Source organism: Aquarana catesbeiana, linkage group LG01 (assembly GCF_042186555.1).
Source record: "Aquarana catesbeiana isolate 2022-GZ linkage group LG01, ASM4218655v1, whole genome shotgun sequence".
In the NCBI taxonomy this organism is placed as follows: domain Eukaryota; kingdom Metazoa; phylum Chordata; class Amphibia; order Anura; family Ranidae; genus Aquarana; species Aquarana catesbeiana.
Window position 1 is genome coordinate 116,469,690 of NC_133324.1, and position 23,305 is coordinate 116,492,994.

General features: G+C 42.5%; 1 long non-coding RNA gene across 1 annotated transcript in view; it reads right to left on the reverse strand.

The window, feature by feature from the left end:
- The window catches only part of LOC141109835 (uncharacterized), a 171,039-nt gene extending 155,318 nt beyond the window's left edge, over nucleotides 1-15,721 (reverse strand). The window contains exon 1 of the long non-coding RNA XR_012236244.1: nucleotides 15,624-15,721. This is a non-coding gene — a long non-coding RNA (uncharacterized lncRNA). The remainder of the gene's footprint in view (nucleotides 1-15,623) is intronic.
- Nucleotides 15,722-23,305: the final 7,584 nt, after the last annotated feature.

The following is a 23,305-nucleotide window of genomic DNA, read 5'->3' on the forward strand; positions in this document are numbered from 1 at the left end:
AGCCCTATTTTTTTTAATCTCCATCATACATGATTGGGTATTCAACGTTAACACATATCACCTTATTTCCTAATATTCACTTTGCTAAGTAAATTTTCTCAGCAAATCACCCCAATTTATTTTTCTACAGGAGTGTATGCTGTCCTGTTAAACACCATGCTTTGCAAGCACATACTTAGTAATGAAGGTATGCATTTTTTTCCTAGTATTCTAAGGACTTTTGGAAAGATTTTCACCATCAGCAGAATTTAAGTTGTCTGAAATCAAGTTTATCCATGGCTAGCTTCTGTTCAGACATACACTGATCAGCCATAACATTATGACCACTGACAGCTAATGATAATAGCATCTGAAAATCGGTGGGATATATTAGGCAGCAAGTGAACATGTTGTCCATGAAGTTGATGTGGTGAAAGCAGAAAAAAAAGGGCAACTCAGTTTGTTGTGTATGGGGCTGTGAAGCCCATGGTGACCCGTGTCCACAGCCAAAAGCTTCTTACAATAGTCACATGAACATCAGAACTGAACTACGGAGCAATTAAAAAAGGTGGCCTGGTCTGATGAATTACGTTTTCTTTTACATCATGTGGATGGCTGAGTGCATCTGTGTCACATGTCTGGGGAAGAGATGGCACCAGGATGCGGTATAAGAAGGCAAGTCGGCAGAGGCAGTGTGATGCTTTGAGCAATGTTCTTCTGGGAAACCTTGGGTCGTGCTATTCATGTGGCTGTTACTTTGGTGTCCATGCCTTAATAGGTCAGGGCTGTTTTAGCAAAAGGGGGCCATACTCAGTATTAGGTGGGGGGTCATAATGTTATGGCTGATCGGTGTATGGTGTGACAAAATTACTCTGGTTGGTCTTAGTCTCTTTTCCCCTATTGGTCAGCCTGCAATATCATAACTTTGTAACAAATCACAAGATGAGAAGCTGCAGCAGGGGCAGAGCGGTGTTAAACATTTGTGAATATGACACTACCTGCCTGGAGTTTGCATGTTCTCCCTGTGCCTGCGTAGGTTTCCTCCAGATACTCTGGTTTTCTCCCACACTCCACAGACATGCTGGTAGGTTAAATGTGTTAAGGAAATTGTAAAATCTGTATATAATTGTATTCTATTTTGTATGTTTGTCTATGCACACTGCACTCATTGTGCACACAGCACTAATAATATTTTCATTACATGTTTGCATTTTTTTGAGTTCTGATTAGAATTAGCCTGCCTATGTTACGACCCTTGTTACCATAAAAGTACATTTGTAGGAGTTGCCTATCTATAAAATTTTCAGAACAATTGGTCCTAGTATGCAGGGCTGGACTGGGACAAAAATTTGGCCCTGGACTTCATCCAGACTGGCCCACTTTGACAGGTCTCTCCCATGACGGCTTGCCACCCAAGCCCCCCCCCCCACTAGCCATTAGCCGTTCTACATTATTTCTCTTATAGGCAGTACCAGTGGGGAAGCTAGACATTATTTCACCTGGGGCAAAGAATCAGTTTGGCGCCCCCCCCCCCCCAATGGGACAAGATTAGGCAGGAAAGGCCGCCCTGCTTCCAGATCGTATGATGAGCTTCTCAGTGTTGACTCCTGAGCATCATGTCTGTATTCAGGCGCGCTGCATAACTAGCCAGGGAGAGGAGGTGAGCACTGCGGGGGGGGGGGGGAACAGAGGACCGGAGGGATGCAGCGGTCCACTGTCACTGAAATCGGCCCACTGAGCCATCGGCCCACCGGGAAACTCCCTGTAGTCCCAATGGCCAGTACATGCCTGCTAGTATGTGTATATTTGAATGTGAGTTAGGGACCTTAGATTGTAAGCTCCTTGAGGGCAGGGACTGATGTGAATGTACAATATACAGTATAGGTAAAGCACTGCTTAAATTGATGGCGCTATACAAGTACCTGTAATAAACAAATAAAATAAAAGAAACACCAGAGAACTGCACAGGCACCAAGATGTACAAGACTGTGCTATTGCTGTGCCAGCATCTCAGTCTAATGCCCTGTACACACGGTCGGACTTTCCGACGGAATATGTGCGATCGGAGCTTGTTGTCGGAAATTCCGACCGTGTGTGGGCTCCATCGGACTTTTTCCATTGGAATTTCCGACACACAAAGTTTGAGAGCAGGCTATAAAATTTTCCGACAACAAAATCCGATCCTTTAAATTCCAATCGTGTGTAGACAAATCCGACGGACAAAGTGCCACGCATGCTCAGAATAAATTAAGAGACGAAAGCTATTGGCTATTGCCCCGTTTATAGTCCCGACGTACGTGTTTTACGTCACCACGTTCGGAACGATCGGATTTTCCAACAACTTTGTGTGACCGTGTGTATGCAAGACAAGTTTGAGCCAACATCCGTCGGAAAAAATCAGATGGATTTTGTTGTCGGAATGTCCGAACAATGTCCAACCGTGTGTATACAGGGCATAAGAAATAGACACTGACCTTGGATAATGCCTGAACAAAGATGGCTCTGTCCTTCTGTTGGGAATTGTCTAACTGCAAGAAAGTTCTTAGCATGGCAATGTCTGTGCCAGTTCATGAGCTGGTTTGTGACCAGAACGGGAGGCAACCAATTTCCATGCTGTGCTTCAATGTGCCGCAGAGATGGAGCAACAAGAAATGTTCATTGTTTTTTAATAACTATGGAATGGCACACAAAGAAATGTGTAATTCAATGTAAATCTTGCTTTACTTATATTTATTCAGTAACACCTGTATGTCAATGCTAGTTTTAATCTTTGAGTATGGCTTGAAAAGAACATGGTATAAACTGTAATTTAGGAAGCATCATTTATGTTTATGTATAGGGAAAAGTAGCTAATACTCAGCTAAATCTGTTGGGGAGCTGCTTCATGGTGTACAAATAATCACAGTGGAAAATGTTTCCCCTCCGTTTGATAAAGCGTCCACGTCTTGTAATCAATAACAGAGTTGTGAGCTGTGGCATTTAAAGAATCTGTCCGGCATTCACAAGTAAATTAGTCATTGGTTACTGGCACATTTCTCCCCCCCCCCCCCCCCCAGTAGTTAGCCATGATTTCCGCAGTGAATTACATTTTCCATGCTACAGTTCTTCAGCATATTCCATTCACTAAACTATAACTAATGTTGTTTAGGAACAGAAACATCAGAGTATTAACAAAATGATTGAGCTGGTAAAGTGATGTATATACAGTATCTCACAAAAGTAAGTACACCCCTCACATTTTTGTAAATATTTTATAATATATCTTGATAACACTGAAGAAATGACACTTTGCTACAATGTAAAGTAGTGAGTGTACAGCTTGTATAACGGTGTAAATTTGCTGTCTCCTCAAAATAACTCAACACACAGCCATTAATGTCTAAACCGTTGGCAACAAAAGTGAGTACACCCCATAAGTGAGAATGTCCAAATTGGGCCCAAAGTGTCAATATTTTGTGTGGCCACCATTATTTTCCAGCACTGCCTTAACCCTCTTGGGCATGGAGTTCACCAGAGCTTCACAGGTTGTCACTGGAGTCCTCTTCCACTCCTCCATGACGACATCATGAAGCTGGTGGATGTTAGAGACCTTGCGCTCCTCCATCTTCCGTTTGCCCCACAGATGCTCAACAGGGTTTAGGTCTGGAGACATGCTTGGCCAGTCCATCACCTTTACCCTCGGCTTCTTTAGCAAGGCAGTGGTCATCTTGGAGGTGTGTTTGGGGTCATTATGTTGGAATACTGCCCCGGCGGCCCAGTCTCCAAAGAGAGGGAGATCATGCTCTGCTTCAGTATATCACAGTACATGTTGGCATTCATGGTTCCCTCAATGAACTGTAGCTCCCCAGTGTCGGCAGCACTTATGCAGCCCCAGACCATGACACTCCCACCACCATGCTTGTCTGTTGGCAAGACACACTTGTCTTTGAATTCCTCACCTGGTTGCCGCCCCACACGCTTGACACCATCTGAACCAAATACATTTATCTTGGTTTCATCAGACCACAGGATATGGTTCCAGTAATCCATGTCCTTAGTTTGCTTGTCTTCAGCAAACTTTTGCGGGCTTTCTTGTGCATCATCTTTAGAAGAGGCTTCCTTCTGGGACGACAGCCATGCAGACCAATTTGATGCAGTGTTCGCCGTATGGTCTGAGCACTGACAGGCTGATCCCACCCCTTCAACCTCTGCAGCAATGCTGGCAGCACTCATACTTCTATTTCCCAAAGACAACCTCTGAATATGACGCTGAGCACATGCACTCAACTTCTTTGGTCGACCATGGCGAGGCCTGTTCTGAGTGGAACCTGTCCTGTTAAACTTCTGTATGGCCTTGGCCACTGTGCTGCAGCTCAGTTTCAGGGTCTTGGCAATCTTCTTATAGCCTAGGCCATCTTTATGTAGAGCAACAATTCTATTTTTCAGATCCTCAGAGAGTTCTTTGCCATGAGGTGCCATGTTGAACTTCCAGTGACCAGTATGAGAGAGTAATTTAACATACCTGCTCCCCATGCAGTCAACTGCACATTATTCCAAAAGGCCGGGTCATTGCCCGTATGTTCAACAGCAAACTGTAGGCTTGCTTTCCTGTTCTTTTTTGGACAGCAAAGGATTTTACATGGCACACGTTCCATGCAAGTAAAATTTTATGCAATCTTTCTGATTTTAGATGCATGCACTTTGAGATCAACTGTTGCAAGAACTACCTGCAAATCCCACAATAAAATGTTGTAGTTCTTGGAGATCTCATTTAGCATCATACAGTTGGGTCTTTGGCTGAATTTAAGAATATGGCCAACCTTGGACAAATTAGTTTGAAATACTACTTCTAGATTGTTTTCCTCACCATTGCATGGTTGATTTGAAATAGTTTGGCAATATCTGTAAATCTCTTGATAGGCATAGGCATCCACAACCTTCTTTCTGAGGGCCTTGGTGAGTTTTTTTTTTAACGTAAAATGTCAATGGCTAGAAAATACCAGACCCTGGATATAAGACAGGTTCCTAAGAGGGTTCTAATTATCGACACCTAATACGAATCATCTAATTCTAATATGCAGGATTTGAAGTGGGGGTAAATTTAGAGGTGTACTTTATTTTTCCACATGACAGATCTTAATTTCCACTCACTTAAAGAATGAATACATCATGTCAATTTTACAGTCAGGTCCATAAATATTGGAACATTGACACAATTCTAATCTTTTTGGCTCTATACACCACCACAATGGATTTGAAATGAAACAAACAAGATGTGCTTTAACTGCAGACTTTCAGCTTTAATTTGAGGGTATTTACATCCAAATCAGGTGAGAAAAAAAGCCCTGTGTGTGTATATATATATATATATATATATATACTTTTTCTACCAAAGGATTGTCAAAGCACTATGGGTTACCTAAAGTGACAGCATGGAAGAGCTGCTGTTTCAGGCATTATAAGTGGGATGAGGCAGTATTTAAGGGATGAGGAGTCATTCCTGATGAGTCACTGAGCTGTGTAAACTATAATCATCAAAAGTAGAAAAAAGGGAGAGCCTTTAATTGTAAAATTCCACTTCTAGCTGAAAAGTAAGCACAAAATTTTAATCTAATATAATTCTTATTTATCTTAGTCCTTACAATGCATAAAGAGGGGAAGGGTGAGGCAAGTGGCAGCTGAATAAGGTAATGTGTATATAGTGACTTAATGAGTTTATTGTCATAAAGAGGGTATAAAATCGCACTCAGTATGAAGTACATTAAAAGCCACTACATACATGTAAATATTAAATGAAGTACAGTTCATAGACACATAGAATTAGAAGATATAAATACATATTCCAAACAGTTCGTATATGTATAACTTTAAAAACGATATAGCAGCACATTCCAGTTAGCAATGTATGGATTATAGACTCCGTGTAAGAGAATAAAGAGTATAACAGAGATTATAAATAGATGCAAAGATGATTGGCTAAAACAAGGTTGCATCCTGTCAATGCTCAAAGCGTTTCATGTAAAATTCACTTCATCAGGAGCGGATCCATTAGTCTATAAAAAATATATAAATACCGTGCGCGAGTTGCATTGCGCGATCCCACAGGTCCCTGCTGTCTTCTGGGACCTGTGTGTCTCTCAGAAGACAGCGGGGGGGATGGAGGAGGCGCCGGATATGGCATCGATATCCGTGGGTACCCGCTGATATCTATGCCCGGAAGTTGGAGCAAATACCTGGATTATACAGGTTTCTGTTCTCCCCTCCCCCCTGAAAGGTGCCAAATGTGACACCGGAGGGGGAGAGGATTCCGAAAAGCTGAAAAGAGTGAAAGAGGACATGTGAAACTAAAGTTACAAAGCATATAAGGCAGTTATATGTATAAAACCAAATTGGGTGAAAATAATAGGGAATTATGCACAGCAAAGAAAGATCCACATGTACCAGAATAGTTACCTCATGTGTAAATATATCAGGCAACAGTTTGCGCAGGAAGTGTAGCAAGGCCAGTGGTGCAGGTAAAGACATTAGCAATAAAGCGTGCTTATAGGTGTCCAGCCCACCCGCAGATAACCTCCAGTATCACGCTAGGCATGGATCAATATCCGGTCAGCAGGAATTTTCTATCTATATGTGGCCCTCCCTGTTTGACAGAAGACACAACTTTTGCCAAACGGGACTTTAAGAAAGCTCTAATTTGATCAGCAGCTGAAGCACTGATCAGTGTATTCTGACAGCGAAAGAATCTCAGCTGTCAGAATACAATAACACAGTGGGGGGGATTCCTCTATCCACCTCGCTTGTGTGGATGGGGCAATCCTGTTTTTTGGGGGTTTTTTTGGAACTTGTAGCAAGTTATGAGGTGAGAGGTTAAAGCAGGGACTGATCTTTGTCAGATATGTGTGAACACAGCCAAACACATCTGCAGTTTTTCAATGCACACGGCTTTCAGAAATATGCCAAGATTTGCCAAGAGCTTTGCTTGGTGCTGAAAAGGAATCAAAGAAGGTGGGATCAGAGGCAACAAAGTGGCGATGTAGAGCACAGAGGTGGAGGAGGACAAACTCAGAAGTAAATTTTCCATAACATGCACATTATTGTAAATGCTCTATTTAGAGGCGTTTGACAGATGGTAAGGGGGCGATATGTTGCCTCATCAGCGATGTACTATCACTGCATGTGGGGTGGATATGACGTGGCCCCAATCACTTTAATAGGTTGCCTGCTGAATGCAAAAGAGGGGTTTCATTCTTGCCGTGGCCTCAAAGCAAGCCATTGCCGCCGTTGCATTTGTACACTACTGTCTACTGTCTTTGCAGCTTAAGGGGAGCCATTGGGGCTGTAAAAACGCGGCTCAACTGCATGTTTTTACACCATTCCCCAACCACAAGTTTAAATGAGCCCTTAAATGCCCTCCACATCTACAAAGAAAGATCACCCTTGCACAAGTCAGTGTACAATCAGTGTAATATAATTCCACACTGCAGATACTTGACTGCTTGACATTTATCTCTAGCTAAATTCCTCTTTGCCTCTATGCAAAATGTGCTCCAGGGCCCCACATTTTCACCATCTAATTAATAATACCTACATTACCATACACACAAATTTCTCACACTTCCAGGCATGAAAGTCTCTTCTAACAAATCACATTGATGTTATTAGTGCAATAAGAGAAAGAGTCGCCCATTCCGAGTCATCTGGCCTGCCTAGAGGCACGGACCTGTAGTGGATGCCACTTCTGATATCCCTCTTGCTATACCCGTCTGTGTCCTGCCTTTATTGCTGTGCACGTGTAAGTACCCAGTCTTTATATATATGTGTATGGGTCTGGTTTATACATCCAAGGTTTTTTCTTTTGTTCTTTTTTTTTTTTTTTACGTGATTTAGTAATACATAGCTGGAAAAATGGTAAAATAGACTTTGTATGCAAATGGCTTATAGCAAGTCTGGGTAAATTAAACTTTATTAAAACATATCTCCTTAAAATGTGTTTGCTGTCGAAAGAGTGGAAAAAAAGCTTCACTGACATTAGCCATCTGCTCCAGATATGTATTTATTTTATCATTTGCTACCAAGAGTATCTAATTATGAATTCCAATGGAATCATAAAACTGAAATGGTTTATTTTTTACAGCCCATAAAAATCTAATCTAAAATGCCATCCAGATTATTGATACCTGATTTTGGACCCAAATATAAAATTACCATTAAAAAAAATCAAAGGCGGAAAGCAGTTTCCTGTTGTGTATTAATGCAGGTTGGTGATGTCTGCAGTAAAGCAGAGTACACAAAAGATTCATTCATCTCTATAACAATAAAATACGGATTTTGTCCTACGTTGCAATATAAGTGCACTATAAACATATGTGTGGCCTGACCCAAGAGCTTACAGCTTAATGTACTTGCCTCAGGTAAAAAAAAGAATTAATGACATTCTAAATTATAATAAAGAATGGTGTTATAAACATGATGGGAGTCATGAAACATATAACGCAGTCTAGTTCCTAGTTGGAGCAATCAACATATTAGTTATAATGCACTGTTGTCTTGGAGAAAACAATATTTGAATGAGGAGGGAAGGGAAATCAGCACTAGAAATAAGAAAAGCTTCAAAGGCTGACTTTACACCTATGAATTGCAGTAATGTGCAGCAAAGCACATGTTTAGTGCACAAGTCTTTGCCGTGCATTGTGTTTCCGTAAATTTAGAATGGCAACCCAGTATAGTATATAGTATATATATATATATATATATATATATATATATATATATATATATATATATATATATATATATATAGTATAGTAGCTGCCATTAGGCCTACACTGCAGTAGGCCATAATACCCATACTGTTTTGTAGATTGCAATTCCAAGAAAAAGGTGCAGGCCCAGTTTTCGTTGGAGTGGTGTGTGTTGTATTTTAATGTTTGTGGTAACGCATTACAATAAAACAGGATACTGTGCTCTGGAAGGGTCCTAGAAGCTCTGACAACAAATTGCTAATGAAATTATTAAATAAAACCTTTCTGTTTTCATTGCATATCATATTTTAGACCCAGTGACAATATAATGGTCTCTGTGTGTAGCACCCTCTAGTGTGTGCTACTTGTTTTGAGAGTAGGTAAAAGCATATCTGGTCCAGGCATAAACCTGAGTCATTGAATTGGGTCAGGGTTATTAGAGGCCAGGGCTGGATGACTCCTGGCAGCTCTTTGGTGCCTCCCCCTGTTTCTAGAATGTTGGAGAATGTTCTGGAACTAGTGGGCAGAGGTGAGCAGGAGCTGCCTTGAATATATAGGGGCATTTAGCCAATCCCCATGTTGGGGGTCTGGCAGGGAGCTAAAGGAACCCTTAATGGGCCATGCCAGCAGAGAAGTCGGGTGGAAGATGTAGAAGCAGTGCTGAGGAGAGGCTGCCGGTGGCCCTGGAGGCTGGGGGGGTTTACCTCAGGCTGGAGCTCGGGAGACTGGCCTGGAAGGATCCCACCACAGGAGGCAGTAGGAGGGATTCATGCCGGAGAGGCAGCAGAAGAGCAAGGAGAGACATTGAGTAGATCAGCACTGAGCAGGGACAACACAAGGGGAGAGACTGTCAGCTGTAACAGTGCTCTCTTGAAGACCGCGGTGTGCCAAGTCTTCATCTAACCTTGTCCTAGGGAATCTCCATTTACATGTCAATCAGAAGGACTGGGAGAAGCAAGCAGCCAGGTGGGCTGGTGGCAGCCAGGCAGCTAGCATTTCTGCAGAGGTAGAACTGAGCTCAGTGTCTACAGGGAAGCAGAAGGTCATGAGAGATGCTGTTCACTCCACATGTGCTACTTTACTAAAAAGAAACGGGAAGTTACTGCCTGTAATGGGCTATTGCTGAATTAACAAAGTGACTGTTAGTTCCACCAGGAGTGACCAGCAGGTCTTGTACATAAATGAACCACGTTTGTGCAGAAGGAAGGAAGAAGAGGAGTTTATAAATAGGTAGGAGGTTGTCCCTTTTTTTTGTTTTGGACATTTTCAAGTTGGGCATCCCATGATCCCCTAGCGAACCTTGGCATCCCAGATGTTGTGGAATTACATTTCTCATGATGCTCATGCACTCTGCAGTGTAGTTGAACATCATGGGAAATATAGTTCTAAAACATCTGGGGTGCCAAGGTTCACCATCACTGCCCTACCCTTTCCAAGTTATCATCCCCTAATTAAACAACAATAACAAGCCAAAGGACTGATGCACAAAGGAAATGCTGTGTAACTGGCTGTGCAGCAGTGGGGAACCCTGACATAAGCAACTGGGGTTAGTGCTTCTCTTTGCAAAGCAGGCAGATTATGGCTGGTGAGAGGGGCTAGTAAGGTGCTTATACATAGCTTCCAAACATGACAGCACCCCGCCTCCCTTCTTCTCTCAGCCCCAATTCAATCAGCGAACTGGCTTATGGGGGACTTATCCAAATATCAAAATGACTTGATGGGTGGATGCCAGTAGGGGGGGTTGGGCATTCCTAATAAGACTGTGTAAACATGCAGACCTAAGTAATGCTAAAATAGATGTTGAACCTTCATGATTGAAAGAACTGAAATTCAATGAATAGATGATGCTGGATGTCCTCCAGACCGGAAATTAGGTGGGTTGTATCAGAGTTGCTTCTAATGGACACTGTGAGAAGCTTACAGCGTGCAGTGAAATCAAAGTAAGCAATTTCCGTACAGTAATAGAGCCTGTACAACTGTGCAAGATGAAAGGTAAGTCTGGAGTTCAGCTCCAAGTGCATACACCTGCCATGTGTAGGCCACTAAAGGGTTTTATGCAACTGTAGCCATGCCCCTGTAGGGGTTGCTGAATGTTGTGGTTCACCTCTCACCCTGCCCAGCCCAGCATCCATCTCTCAGGCACTCAGAGACACAGACCAGTCCATAGCTTTGTTTTTGTTTGTATTTAATTGAGGTGATTGAATCTGGATGGGAATAGGAAATGATGGTATGCCCAGAAAGAGTCAATGCAACTTGCTTGGGACTTCTATATCCCCTTGTCGCCGAGCGTACGCAGATACGTGGCCTCGGCTTTCGGAGGTTATACCGGGATGATGCCCGCAGCTGCAGGCATCATCCGGTACCGTTTTTTAGAGCCAGCGATCGGCTATCCAGGGATAACAACCGATGCGGCTTAAAGCCGCTCGGTTGTTATACTGGAGGAGCAGGAGGGGACAACCCTCCTGCCGCTCTTACCGGGCTTCCCGACCCACCGGGAGTCCCGATCATTGATCCGCCTCTTCCGGCGGCTAGAGAGAGACTGGCAGAAGCCGGAAACGGCTTTGTTCCAGTCTTCTCTCTGTAAACACGGAAGTGACGTCACAACGTCACTTCCTGTTTACTGGGCTGCCAATGCCACCGGTTTTTAAAAAATATACAGTATTCAGAATCGCCGAACACGGCGATCTGAATACTTTGAAGTGCAAAGGAGGGATTGGAGGTCTTTTAAACCCCCGATCCCTCCATAAAGAGTACCTGTCACCACCTATTACTGTCACAAGGGATGTTTACATTCCTTGTGACAGCAATAAAAGTGATCAAAAAATTAAAAAAAAAAAAAAAAAACACAATGTAAAAAAATCCCCATCCCCACGAGCTCAAAGCAGCAGCAAAGAAAACGCATACGGAAGTCACGCCCGTATATGTAAACGGTGTTCAAATCACACATGTGAGGTATCGCCGCGATCATCAGAGCGAGAGCAATAATTCTAGCACTAGACCTCCTCTGTAACTCTAAACTGGTAACCAATATTTTTTTTTTAAATGTCGCCTATGGAGGTTTTTAGGTACCGTAGTTTGTCACCATTCCATGAGTGTGCGCAATTTTAAAGTGTGACATGTTTGGTATCTATTTACTCGGCGTAACATCTCCTTTCACATTATACAAAAAAATTGGGCTAACGTTACTGTTTCGTGAAAGTGTCTTTTTCCCAAAAAGTTGCCTTTAAAAGACCGCTGCACAAATACCGTGTGACATAAAATATTGCAACAATCACCATTTTATTCTCTAGATTCTCTGCTAAAAAATATACATAATGTTTGGGGGTTCTAAGTAATTTTCTAGCAAAAAATACAGATTTTAACTTGTAAACACCAAATGTCAGAAATAGGCTTAGTCATGAAAGGGATATACAGTCAGGTCCATAAATATTGGGACATTGACACAATTCTAATCTTTTTGGCTCTATACACCATCACAATGGATTTGAAATGAAACAAACAAAATGTGCTTTAACTGCAGACTTTCAGCTTTAATTTGAGGGTATTTACATCCAAATCAGGTGAATGGTGTAGGAATTACAACAGTTTTTATATGTGCCTCCCACTTTTTAAGGGACCAAAAGTAATGGGAAATTGGCTGCTCAGCTGTTCCATGGCCAGGTGTGTGTTATTCCCTCATTATCCCATTTACAAGGAGCAGATAAAAGGTCCAGAGTTCATTTCAGGTGTGCTATTTGCATTTGGAATCTTTTGATGGCAACTCTCAATATGAGATCCAAAGAGCTGTCACTATCAGTGAAGCAAGCCATCATTAGGCTGAAAAAACAAAACAAACCCATCAGAGAGATAGCAAAAACATTAGGTGTGGTCAAATCAACTGTTTGGAACATCCTTAAAAAGAAAGAACGCACCGGTGAGCTCAGCAACCCCAAAAGACCCAGAAGACCACGGAGAACAACTGTGGTGGATGACCGAAGAATTCTTTCCCAGGTGAAGAAAACACCATTCACAACAGTTGGCCAGATCAAGAACACTCTCCAGGAGGTAGGTATATGTGTGTCAAAGTCAACAATCAAGAGAAGACTTCTCCAGAGTGAATACAGAGGGTTCACCACAAGATGTAAACCATTGGTGAGCCTCAAAAACAGGAAGGCCAGATTAGAGTTTGGCAAACAACATCTAAAAAAGCCTTCACAGTTCTGGAACAACATCCTATGGACAGATGAGACCAAGATCAACTTGTACTAGAGTGATGGGAAGAGAAGAGTATGGAGAAGGAAAGGAACTGCTCATGATCCAAAGCATACCACCTCATCAGTGAAGCATGGTGGTGATAGTGTCATGGCGTGGGCATGTATGGCTGCCAATGGAACTGGTTCTCTTGTATTTATTGATGATGTGACTGCTGACAAAAGCAGCAGGATGAATTCTGAAGTGTTTTCGGGCAATATTATCTGCACATATTCAGCAAAATGCTTCAGAACTCATTGGACGGCGCGTCACAGTGCAGATGGACAATGACCCGAAGCATACGGCGAAAGCAACCAAAGAGTTTTTTAAGGGAAAGAAGCTGAATGTTTTCCAATGGCCAAGTCAATCACCTGACCTGAATCCGATTGAGCATGCATTTCACGTGCTGAAGACAAAACTGAAGGGAAAATGCCCCAAGAACAAGCAGCAACTGAAGACTGTTGCAGTAGAGGCCTGGCAGAGCATCACCAGGGATGAAACCCAGCGTCTGGTGATGTCTATGCATTCCAGACTTCAGGCTGTAATTGACTGCAAAGGATTTGCAACCAAGTATTAAAAAGTGAAAGTTTGATAGATGATTGTTAAACTGTCCCATTACTTTTGGTCCCTTAAAAAGTGGGAGGCACATATACAAACTGTTGTAATTCCTACACCGTTCACCTGATTTGGATGTAAATACCCTCAAATTATAGCTGAAAGTCTGCAGTTAAAGCACATCTTGTTTGTTTCATTTCAAATCCATTGTGGTGGTGTATAGAGCCAAAAAGATTAGAATTGTGTCAATGTCCCAATATTTATGGACCTGACTGTACACTCCTGTATATACACTCCAGTCTTCTCTCCAGCACAGCTCTTGCTTAAGACCTCTTTCCCTTACTCCTCCAGTACTTCACTTGCAGACCGTTACTCCTCTAGACTAGCTAGCACCACATGGTTAGGCCTGACACTAACTCAGCCAGGCCTCAATAAATTGCTTTTTGCAGGCAGGGGTTGCGGGCCCCTAAAGTGTAGCAAATAGAAAGTCTTTGGTGCTAGCTATCCTCTTCCCAGCTACTGATTCCAGATAGCTTTCTTCAGCCCTGCCAGCCAGCCTGGCTACATTGACCTGTCTCCACTGCCCTCCCCACAGTCCACTCCTCTGGTTCTGCACCCATCTCAAACTGCAAACTCCCAGTTCTCTCAGGCATGCCTCAGCATTCCTCCCGACTGTGCTTCACTCAGCAGCCCTCCAGGCTGCAACCAGTTGTCCTCTAGCACCTACCTAACTAGAGGGTGCTACACAACACAATGGCATGTCTAACACAGAACATGGTTGTCCTTGCTTAGCATGCTATATTATTGCATATCTATAGCCAAAATATTATTTTTAAAGTAGAGCGGAGAGATCCACATTGGCTATTTGTCACGGGGCTGAAAGTATTTGGAGATCCAAAATTCTACAGTTGTTACCAGAACAGGAGTGGAGGGGAAATCTTTTAGTAGCACATGTTCCAGTGACAACTGTCTAAGAGGGGATTTCTTCTCAGTTTTTTTTTTTTTTTTTTACAGGCAACAAAAAAAGATGATAGAAGTTTATTCCATTGCTTACTCTATCTAAAATTAAAAATATTTTTTTTGAATATAGATACACTTTAATGTCAGCATTTTGTATAACAATTATGAGGTGGAAGATATCATTCATGACACACTAGCCCTATCTAATTAATTAGGTTGTCCCTTCTAAGGGAAGCAGTATTTTTCAGTAGACATGCATGTAGGCGGGGTAGAGGTAAAGATGGACCTTTTCTCCATGTTTTCCCTCTAACTTGTTGGGTGCCAGGTTTGGGTTACATGAGAGGACTATCCCTGGGGTGGATTTAAAATACCTTTACTCAGTGCCATCTCCATCAATGCCCTGGGACAAGACTGAGGCCGCCATGGGGGAATACTCGACCTTAAGGCGAGCCTCTGCTTTTAGCTGTAACACACTGCATTGTCACCAATTGCAGGTTGTTAATTGCAGAACTTCGTCATTCAGTTTAGCTGGAATAGAACTACAGATCCCAAGTGAGTGAGCAAAGAGGCGGGAGCTATTAAACAGAAAAGCTTGGGAACCCTCAGGGGGAGTGAAAACAGAGAGAGAGAAAGGCAGGACGTGTGGAAAGCTGAGTGCTGATCCAGGAGACCACAGGCTGAAATGGATTGGGCCAGACAGGGGAGAAGGGGATTTTCAGATCGTTGATCATACTAAGAGGCAGAATAGTCGATTCTGCAGGCAGACAGATCAGGTTATCGCCATCGGCAACAATACATGCGTTGGAGGACAGCGAGAAAGGGCCCACCCCAGCAACAAGGCAATTGCTTCGCATTGCTACACTAAAGGATCGGGTGAGAGGGTTCTTAACACATACCACACCACCACATGCCACTAGTTCACTTGTTGTAAATTCCCAGCTTGTAGCCTTCATTAAGGAAGAACTCTGCTTTCTGTGCCGCCATCTCTGATCACCATCACTTTAAGTCTTGTTGTGGGCTGATAACACACAGCTTTTGTGTGGATTGAGTGGTGCAAGCCCTGCCTAAAGTAATTTGCTTAAACTGGGAAAAAAGGCTAACCCTAACTATTCTAAATGTTTCCTCCCCCTCCTGCTACCTATTCTGCATGCCTTGCATAAAAACGATCTGCGTACCTACCTATTTTTAATCCAGTCCAATATAGTTACATGATCCACAGCTCCGGCTCAATTTATACACAATGCTTCCGTATTGTGTTTACATTGGAAAGGATGTGAGGTCTTAGTGAGGTCACATCACTTCCTCTGAGTACAGAAGCTAAGACAAATATGTCTCAGCTCCATCCAGCATCTCACTGCAGTAACAGATCACTGCTATAGTGATCTACAGCTATCTGTCTACACCCAGCCATAGCCCACTATTAGAAGCAATCTGTTGCTATTTAACTGCATGGGGGATCTGGAAATGGTCTCCACTGACCACATCCAGATCACCCCGAATAAAGTGAAAAACGTAAAATTATAAAAGGGAAAAAAGATTAAATAAAAAAAAACAAATAAACATAAGGATCTATTAAAATGCTGTGTGAATGCCTCAAGCATTTGCACAGCCATCACAATTAATCACTGTATTGTGTTTAATATGTTTATTTTCCATGATCATCAGCAAGTGGTCATAATGTGGTATTTTCCTGTTTGAGGCATTGCAGAAATATACTGCATTATGACCAATAGATGGAATGATGATGATCATAGGAAAGCTATGCTATGTGAAAGCTTGAGGCATTTACACAGCACATTTTTTTTTTTAAATAGACCCCTATATTATATATCCAAAAGATTTATTTATTACAGATACTTATATGGCACCATCAATTTATGCAGTGCTTTACATATATTTTGTACATTCTCATCAGTCCCTGCCCTCAAGGAGCTTACAATCTAAGGTCCCTAACTCATATTCATACACATACTAGGGCCAATTTAGATAGGAGCAGGGCTTTTTTTCTCAAACAATAGGTGCTGATACTCAACCACGACCCCCCAAAACCCCTCCACCCACACACACCCTCCAAATTACATCAAATAATGGGTGTGGTCAGTCAAATTTCACGAACAGTAGGAGGGTCCTAAAGGGGCATTAAATACCAAGATTGCATTACATACAGAGTGCAGAGTTCAGGGGGGTTACACACAGAGTGCGGAGTTGTCAAGTGTAAACACAGAAACTGGACTGGACTGTTTTTTCAAGTGATTGTGGTCAGCACCCCCCCCCCCCCCAAGGGTCTGAGCCTGAGTTCCACCAAGTTCCCCCTGAAAAAAAGCCCTGGATAGGCGCCAACTAACCTCTCAGCATGTCTTTGGAGTGTGGAAGGGAACTGGAGTACCTGGGGGAAACCCTGGCAGGCACAGGGAGAACATGCAAACTCCAGCCAGGTAGTGTCATGGTTGGGATTTTAATTAACAATCCTAGTGCTGCTAGGCAGAAGTGCTACCCACTAAGCCTATAAATAAATACATGTTTTCTACTGAACAAAATGTCATTTGAATTTTTTTGCAATCGCAGACCAAAGAGTGTCCATTCTGCTAATTTATGTACTTGTCACCCCGACTTGATCTTATATCAATATTACATTAACAATTTACACAATCCGTTTTTTTTCCTTGTGTGCGTCCAATGTAGTGTAAAAAAGAAAAGGAATAAAGCTCTCTTAAAATGGTTGTAAAGGTTCGCATTAAAAAAACAAAAAAAAACAAACATGTTATACTTACCTGCTCTGTTTTGCACAGAGCAGCCCCAATCCTCTCTTCTGGGGTGTCCCGTTGGCGCTCCTGGCTCCTCCTCTTCATTGGGTGCCCCCACGGAGAGCCGCCTTCCATAAGAGCACCCATACGGGCGCGCTCCTGAGTCCCACTGCTGTGTTCATTAACACAGACAGCTGGACTGGGCCCCACCCCCTGCTCTCGTGTCACTGGATTTGATTGACAGCAGCGGGAGCCAATGGCTCCTGCTGTTATCAATCTATCCAATGAGGACAGAGACAGCGGCTGGAGTTGCTGGGCTCGTGCACATCGCTGGAATGGATGGATTCAGGTAAGAAAAAGGGGGGCTCTTGGGGCACCTGTAGCAAAGAAGGTTTTTTCACCTTAATGCATAAGATGCATTAAGGTGAAAAACCATGAGACTTTACAACCACTTTAAGGTAGAACTCATACACTCACTTTGAGCTTTATCATTCCGCTATGTAACATAAAAGTCACACTAATGTGATGCCATTTTATTCAGCAGACTTTGTTGATTCATTTTGGGGAAATATATGGGCTGCAGAAATTATGTAAATGTAAGGTTGGGGAAAAACTACAGGAAATGTTTTTTTTAAATCTTTTACCATTCATTTCCAATAAAACCCAAGGAAATAAAAATGTATGTATCCACATTTGCTACCAAATTAAAGCCCTATCTGTCCAAAAAACACATTAGGGTAGACTACAGATGCTAAAAATTGTAATATATAGAACCGAGACATCAATAAAAACAATCTGGGACTCAAGGGGGTTCAGGGAGAAAGAGGCTCGGGGATTCAAGTGGTTAAGTGCTCCATCACTTGATAAGTCCACTTCAATGGTGTAGCTGGTGGAGGTAAATGTGCAAACGTTAAATCTCACATTACTGGTGTCAGGATTGCTTGTATCTGCTTGGAAGCTAATATCATTTTATTGGAAAATAACCTCAGAAAAAGATGTGGCATGGGAGGTTGAAAGTGCACTGATGTACCTGGTATAATACAATGCATTTTTCTTGTTCTTTAATGCAGGCAATTTAGCCTGCATATCACCAATAGCGCTCTAATAGAACAAACACTGTGTCATTATGGAGTCCACCAGGAAAGAAATGAGATGCTCCATCTGACAAATATGTGGCATCGACTGCATACAAATCTGAGTAATGCAGGAAATTGTTGCTTTATAATAGAGATAGCGTGAGCGGCAAAATAAATGTGTAAATATCTATTCCTGTATAAATAAATGTTCCAGAGAAACCTGTAACCTTCTTTTGACCCAGTCAGTGAATTAAAACCATATCAGAGAATAACGCTTCTATCCCCTAGAGATTAGGTAGCAGTAATAGAGAAGTGCTTTACCAAACACAACCTATAAATGCAGCAGTCCTTGGAAAAGAGAAGGAAAAGCCTTATATATTTTCGTCCTCTTTTCCTGCTCTCTCCACTAGAAAGTAGAAAGGGCCAGGCTGCTCCATGGTGTCACATCAACCTACCTGGTGTCTATTTTTGTGGGTCCAAGTCTCTCTCGGGTATCCACCATCTAAAGAACACACAGAGGATTGGAACCGTCCTCATCACACATAGATACCTATGGATAACTAGGTGCATTTATAATCACAAATTATATTACAGTGTTTAAAGACAGATGCAGGGAGTAAAATTAAATATTAATTTATCTTAAATGTAATTAGTAGAAGCGTTTCACATTGACCACAATACATTTTGCCCAAAAGATGAAATTCTGCTTAAAGTGATACTAAAGTCTTGTGGTTTTTTTTTTTTGTTAAAAATAACAAACATGTCATACTTACAGTACCTGCTCTGTGCAGTGGTTTTTCACAGAGCAGCCCAGATCCTCCTCTTCTTGGGTACCTTACCCGCGCCACCAGGACCACCAGGGATGCCGACCACACATGGATGACTAGATATGCCCCCCATGGCCACCAGGGATATCACACAGTGCCCAAAATATGACAATCAGTGCCCACAAATGGTGCCAGTCAGTGCCCACTACTAATGCCTGCCAGATGTCTCCTCATCAGTGATGCTCAGCAGTGCCATCTATCAGTGTCCAGCAGTGCCATCTATCAGTGTCCATCAGTGCCACCTATCAGTGCCCATCCAGAAATGCTGGAGGCGAGCATGGGAGGAGGTGACAAGGGAGCTAGAGAGCAGGAGGTCTAGAGAGGACTGAAGAGGGCGGCTTGGTTGGTATTTTTAGACTAGGTTAGTGATGTAGCTGGGGACAGAGTTATGGATGGCTTTGTACACTATGGTGTGGAAGATACTGGATGAGTCTTGCAGCGGCATTCATTATGGACTGAAGGGGGGATAGTCTATGTAAAGGTAATCCAATTAGGAGGGAGTTGCAGTAGTGGAGGTGAGATAATAAGATACTAATAAGTTCTCTCAAACTCCACACCTCAGGAAGTAATATTTACCAACTAAGTCTTGTGTAATAGAAATGGTAAGCTTGGCGCCAGAGATGGCAAAAGAATGAATTGGTAATCTGGAGGGGAGTTACATATCAAATGGTAAGGAGCGATCCAGTCTTAGTTTTTTAGCAGTGAGGATAAGGCAGGCTGGCAGTTGGTCCTGTCTGTAGAAGAAGGCAGAGTGCTGCAATGCAAAGTCCCGTGTTGCAGGGTGCATGCTCTGAGATGAGGAGAAGGAAGTACTTCCAGGTAATTCGATGCTGTGGCTGGTTAATAAGCAATGTGTTTCAAGCCGGATTAATCATATTTGTATTCTGTGCTTTCCTCATTTAAAATGGTTTTGTCTTGTGCCAGTATTTTACTTTTACAAGAAATAGGGCCTGATGCAGTAAAGTTCATCAAAGTAGAAGTCTACCTGATTTTTTTCCTTTATATTCAGTAGAGAAACATTACAACATTTGGCATTCTTTAATGCTATCTGTGTTCCTGTTGGAAATATTTATAGGGTGTTTTTTTGAAGGGGTGTATTTAGGATAGTATATTTTATTTAATTTAGATGGCTCATACTGTGGTCCATCCCATTCATAAAAATCATGTCATGGTGTATAGCTGGCCAAGCCCCATGGAGTTCTCTGTGCTTAAGGAAGCAAAGAAAGTTCTGTGACTGGAGGAGAGCCAGTCATGTGACTTTGACAGGTCACATGATTGGGCTCTCCTGCCAGCTTTTTTTCTGATTTTATTAAGTTTCAAGGTAGTGTAACAAGATAACAATAACAAAAATTATACAATCACATAGTACTATAGTAAAATTAAAAATACACTGCTGCGCTACCAGGTATACTATAATAAATAATAAACATATATATATGTGATCCATTGCTTAACCATAAATCATCATCATCACAATGCACTAACAATCCATAAATCTTTAAAAATCCATAAGAGGCCGGGCGGTTCCTGTGAACTTCCCCCGACCTTTTCTGGTCCTCTTTCTTAACTATCGAGACAGGGACTGGATCCTTTCTGAAGCCCGTAAACACCCCACACTCAAATATGGCAACACCACCATCCTCCTTTTCCCGGACTTCTCAGCTGAGTTGCAAAGGAAGAGGAAAACCTTTAATGATGTCCGTAAATGGCTCAGGGAAAAAAATGTTAAGTATAGCATGCTTTATCCTAGCCGTCTCCGGGTACAACACAACGGTGTGGTTCGTTTCTTCGATATCCCCGCGGATGCTGATGACTGGATATGCACTTTAAGATAAAGAACTTTTATTCTTCCAATTCACCTGATGCACAGATCTTGCACATCCTAACTTGCCTTATCCTACTAATTCTACTACAAGCACCGGAGTTACCTCTAGGGTACATCTACACCAGCTACACCCTACCCAACGCGGTTGACTTTGTAGATTTCAACCGGAGGTATGTCAACTGCTGTTCTCCACTAATCTGGAATGACTTTACAATAGCTTTATATCATTTTGAGTTTAGGGAATAAAACTGACTGGAACTGTTGTTGGGGTTTCCGGCCGGTAGAGATTCAGTTCGCTACAGATTGTTGAGTGGTAAGCCGTTGCAGTTCCACCTGTGGTCAGGAGTGAACATATAGATTACTTAGGTAGATCATGGTATTACATATTTATACATTTTTCTTTCAGGTTTGGTATGCTCTACATCCACTAAATGATTGGGTATCTCATGATAAGTCAACAATTCCTTTCCTTAGAGTTGTACTACTTTGCCTTCTCTCCCAACTCCTCCATAACCTGAGGCACCACGCAACTGGGCTACTCGGGTGCTTCCATATCTATTCCCAATGGGTATAGAATTGAAACTCATATCTTGGACTATACGGGGTTTAAATGATAAGGTCAAGAGAGGTCAAGAGAGCTTTGATGTTCAAGTATTTGACTTGTCATAAACTTCATATTCTATTCTTACAGGAAACTCACCTCATGGGTAATAAGATTTTTGCACTCCGGAGATCCTGGGTGTAACAGTCTTTTCACTTACTCTAGTTACTCAAGGGGAGTGGCCATACTTTTAAACAAATCCCTCACATACAAGGTTAGGCATCTGGTACTTGATCCGGAGGGTCGATATATTTTCCTTCTGCTAGAGAGTGAAGGGATTGTGTATCCTCTGACTAATACATATGTCCCCCCGCCCTTTAACCAGCGTGTCTTGTACGCCGTGTATGAAAAACTGGCCACCTTACAATTTTCTAGACTTTATATAGATGGGGATTTTAATTCCACTCTAGAACCATCCCTAGACTCATCTAATCCTAACAGGGTCTACACGCCTGATTTACTCCACTTGGTACAAACCTTTAATTACACCAAAATCTGGAGATGAAAACACCATAATACTAGGGCCTACGCCTTTCACTCTACTACTCATAGATCGGGTTCCAGGATCGACCTGGTTTTAGGCAACCCTTGTGCTCTGACGGCGGTGTGGGGGGCCTCAATACTTACCTTGCGGGCCTTTCCGATCATGCCCCGCTGGAGGTTACCTTGGTGTTTTCGGGCAACAGGGGCGCAAACTCCTGGCGTTTGGCAACCAAGTGGCTGCAGGACTCTACGGTTGAGGAAATAGTTTCCCCCAAGTTAGAACAATACTGGGATCTAAACGTGAACTCTGCCTCCGCACAGATGGTCTGGGAGGCCTTTAAGACCAATACCAGGGGGGAGTACATTTCAGCTATCAAAGCGGTTCACTCTGAGATATCCTCCCAGGTTCAGCAGCTTGAAGGGGATAAATCTAAGGCTGCCAAAAATTTTTCTGTCTCCCCAACTTCTAATCATTTCAGCCAATTAACAGAAGCGAGAAGAGCGCTGTCTCTACATCTCGCCACAGTGACGCACCTAGCTCTAAATACATTGGCTGGAAGGATTTTTTTGAGTCTGGGGACAAGAATAGCAAACTCTTGGTAAATCTTGTCGCAGAAACCAAAATGCAAACAGTAATATCTGAGATTTTCAGCCTTGACGGGCGGGTAGTTTCAGACTCTGAACAAATCTTGCATGAATTTTGGACCTTCTATGAGAATCTCTATGCAGCGGTGCCTGGTTGGCCTGAGGAGAGGCTTAGAGAGTACTTACAATCTCTTTGCTTACCTACTCTCACGCAGGTGGACATAGAGTTCTTGGAGAAGGATTTTACGACTGAGGAAATAGAAACAGCTATTCGTGGTAAAACGCCTGGGCTGGACGGCCTCTCTGGTGAATGGTACAGAGCTTATTCGACCTTAATCGCACCTAAAATTTTGCAAGCATACTCTGACTGCAAGGAATGTTCATCCTTAACCCCTTCTATGAACCAAGCACATATTGTTCTCATCCCCAAACCTGGTAAGGACAAAACTGAATGTGCCTCTTATAGGCTGATTTCCTTATTAAATTATGACTTCAAAATATTGACCAAGATTTTGGCTACCAGGTTACAGATGATCCTCCCATCTCTGGTCAACATTGATCAAACTGGCTTCATGCCAGGGAAGTCGACGGGCATTCATTTATGCAGGGTTTTCACACATCTACAGTTGCCTCCATCTAAGACCTCTATCAGGGTACTAGTCGCATTAGACATGGAGAAGGCATTCTATTCGGTGGCCTGGTCTTATATGTCCTTGGTTC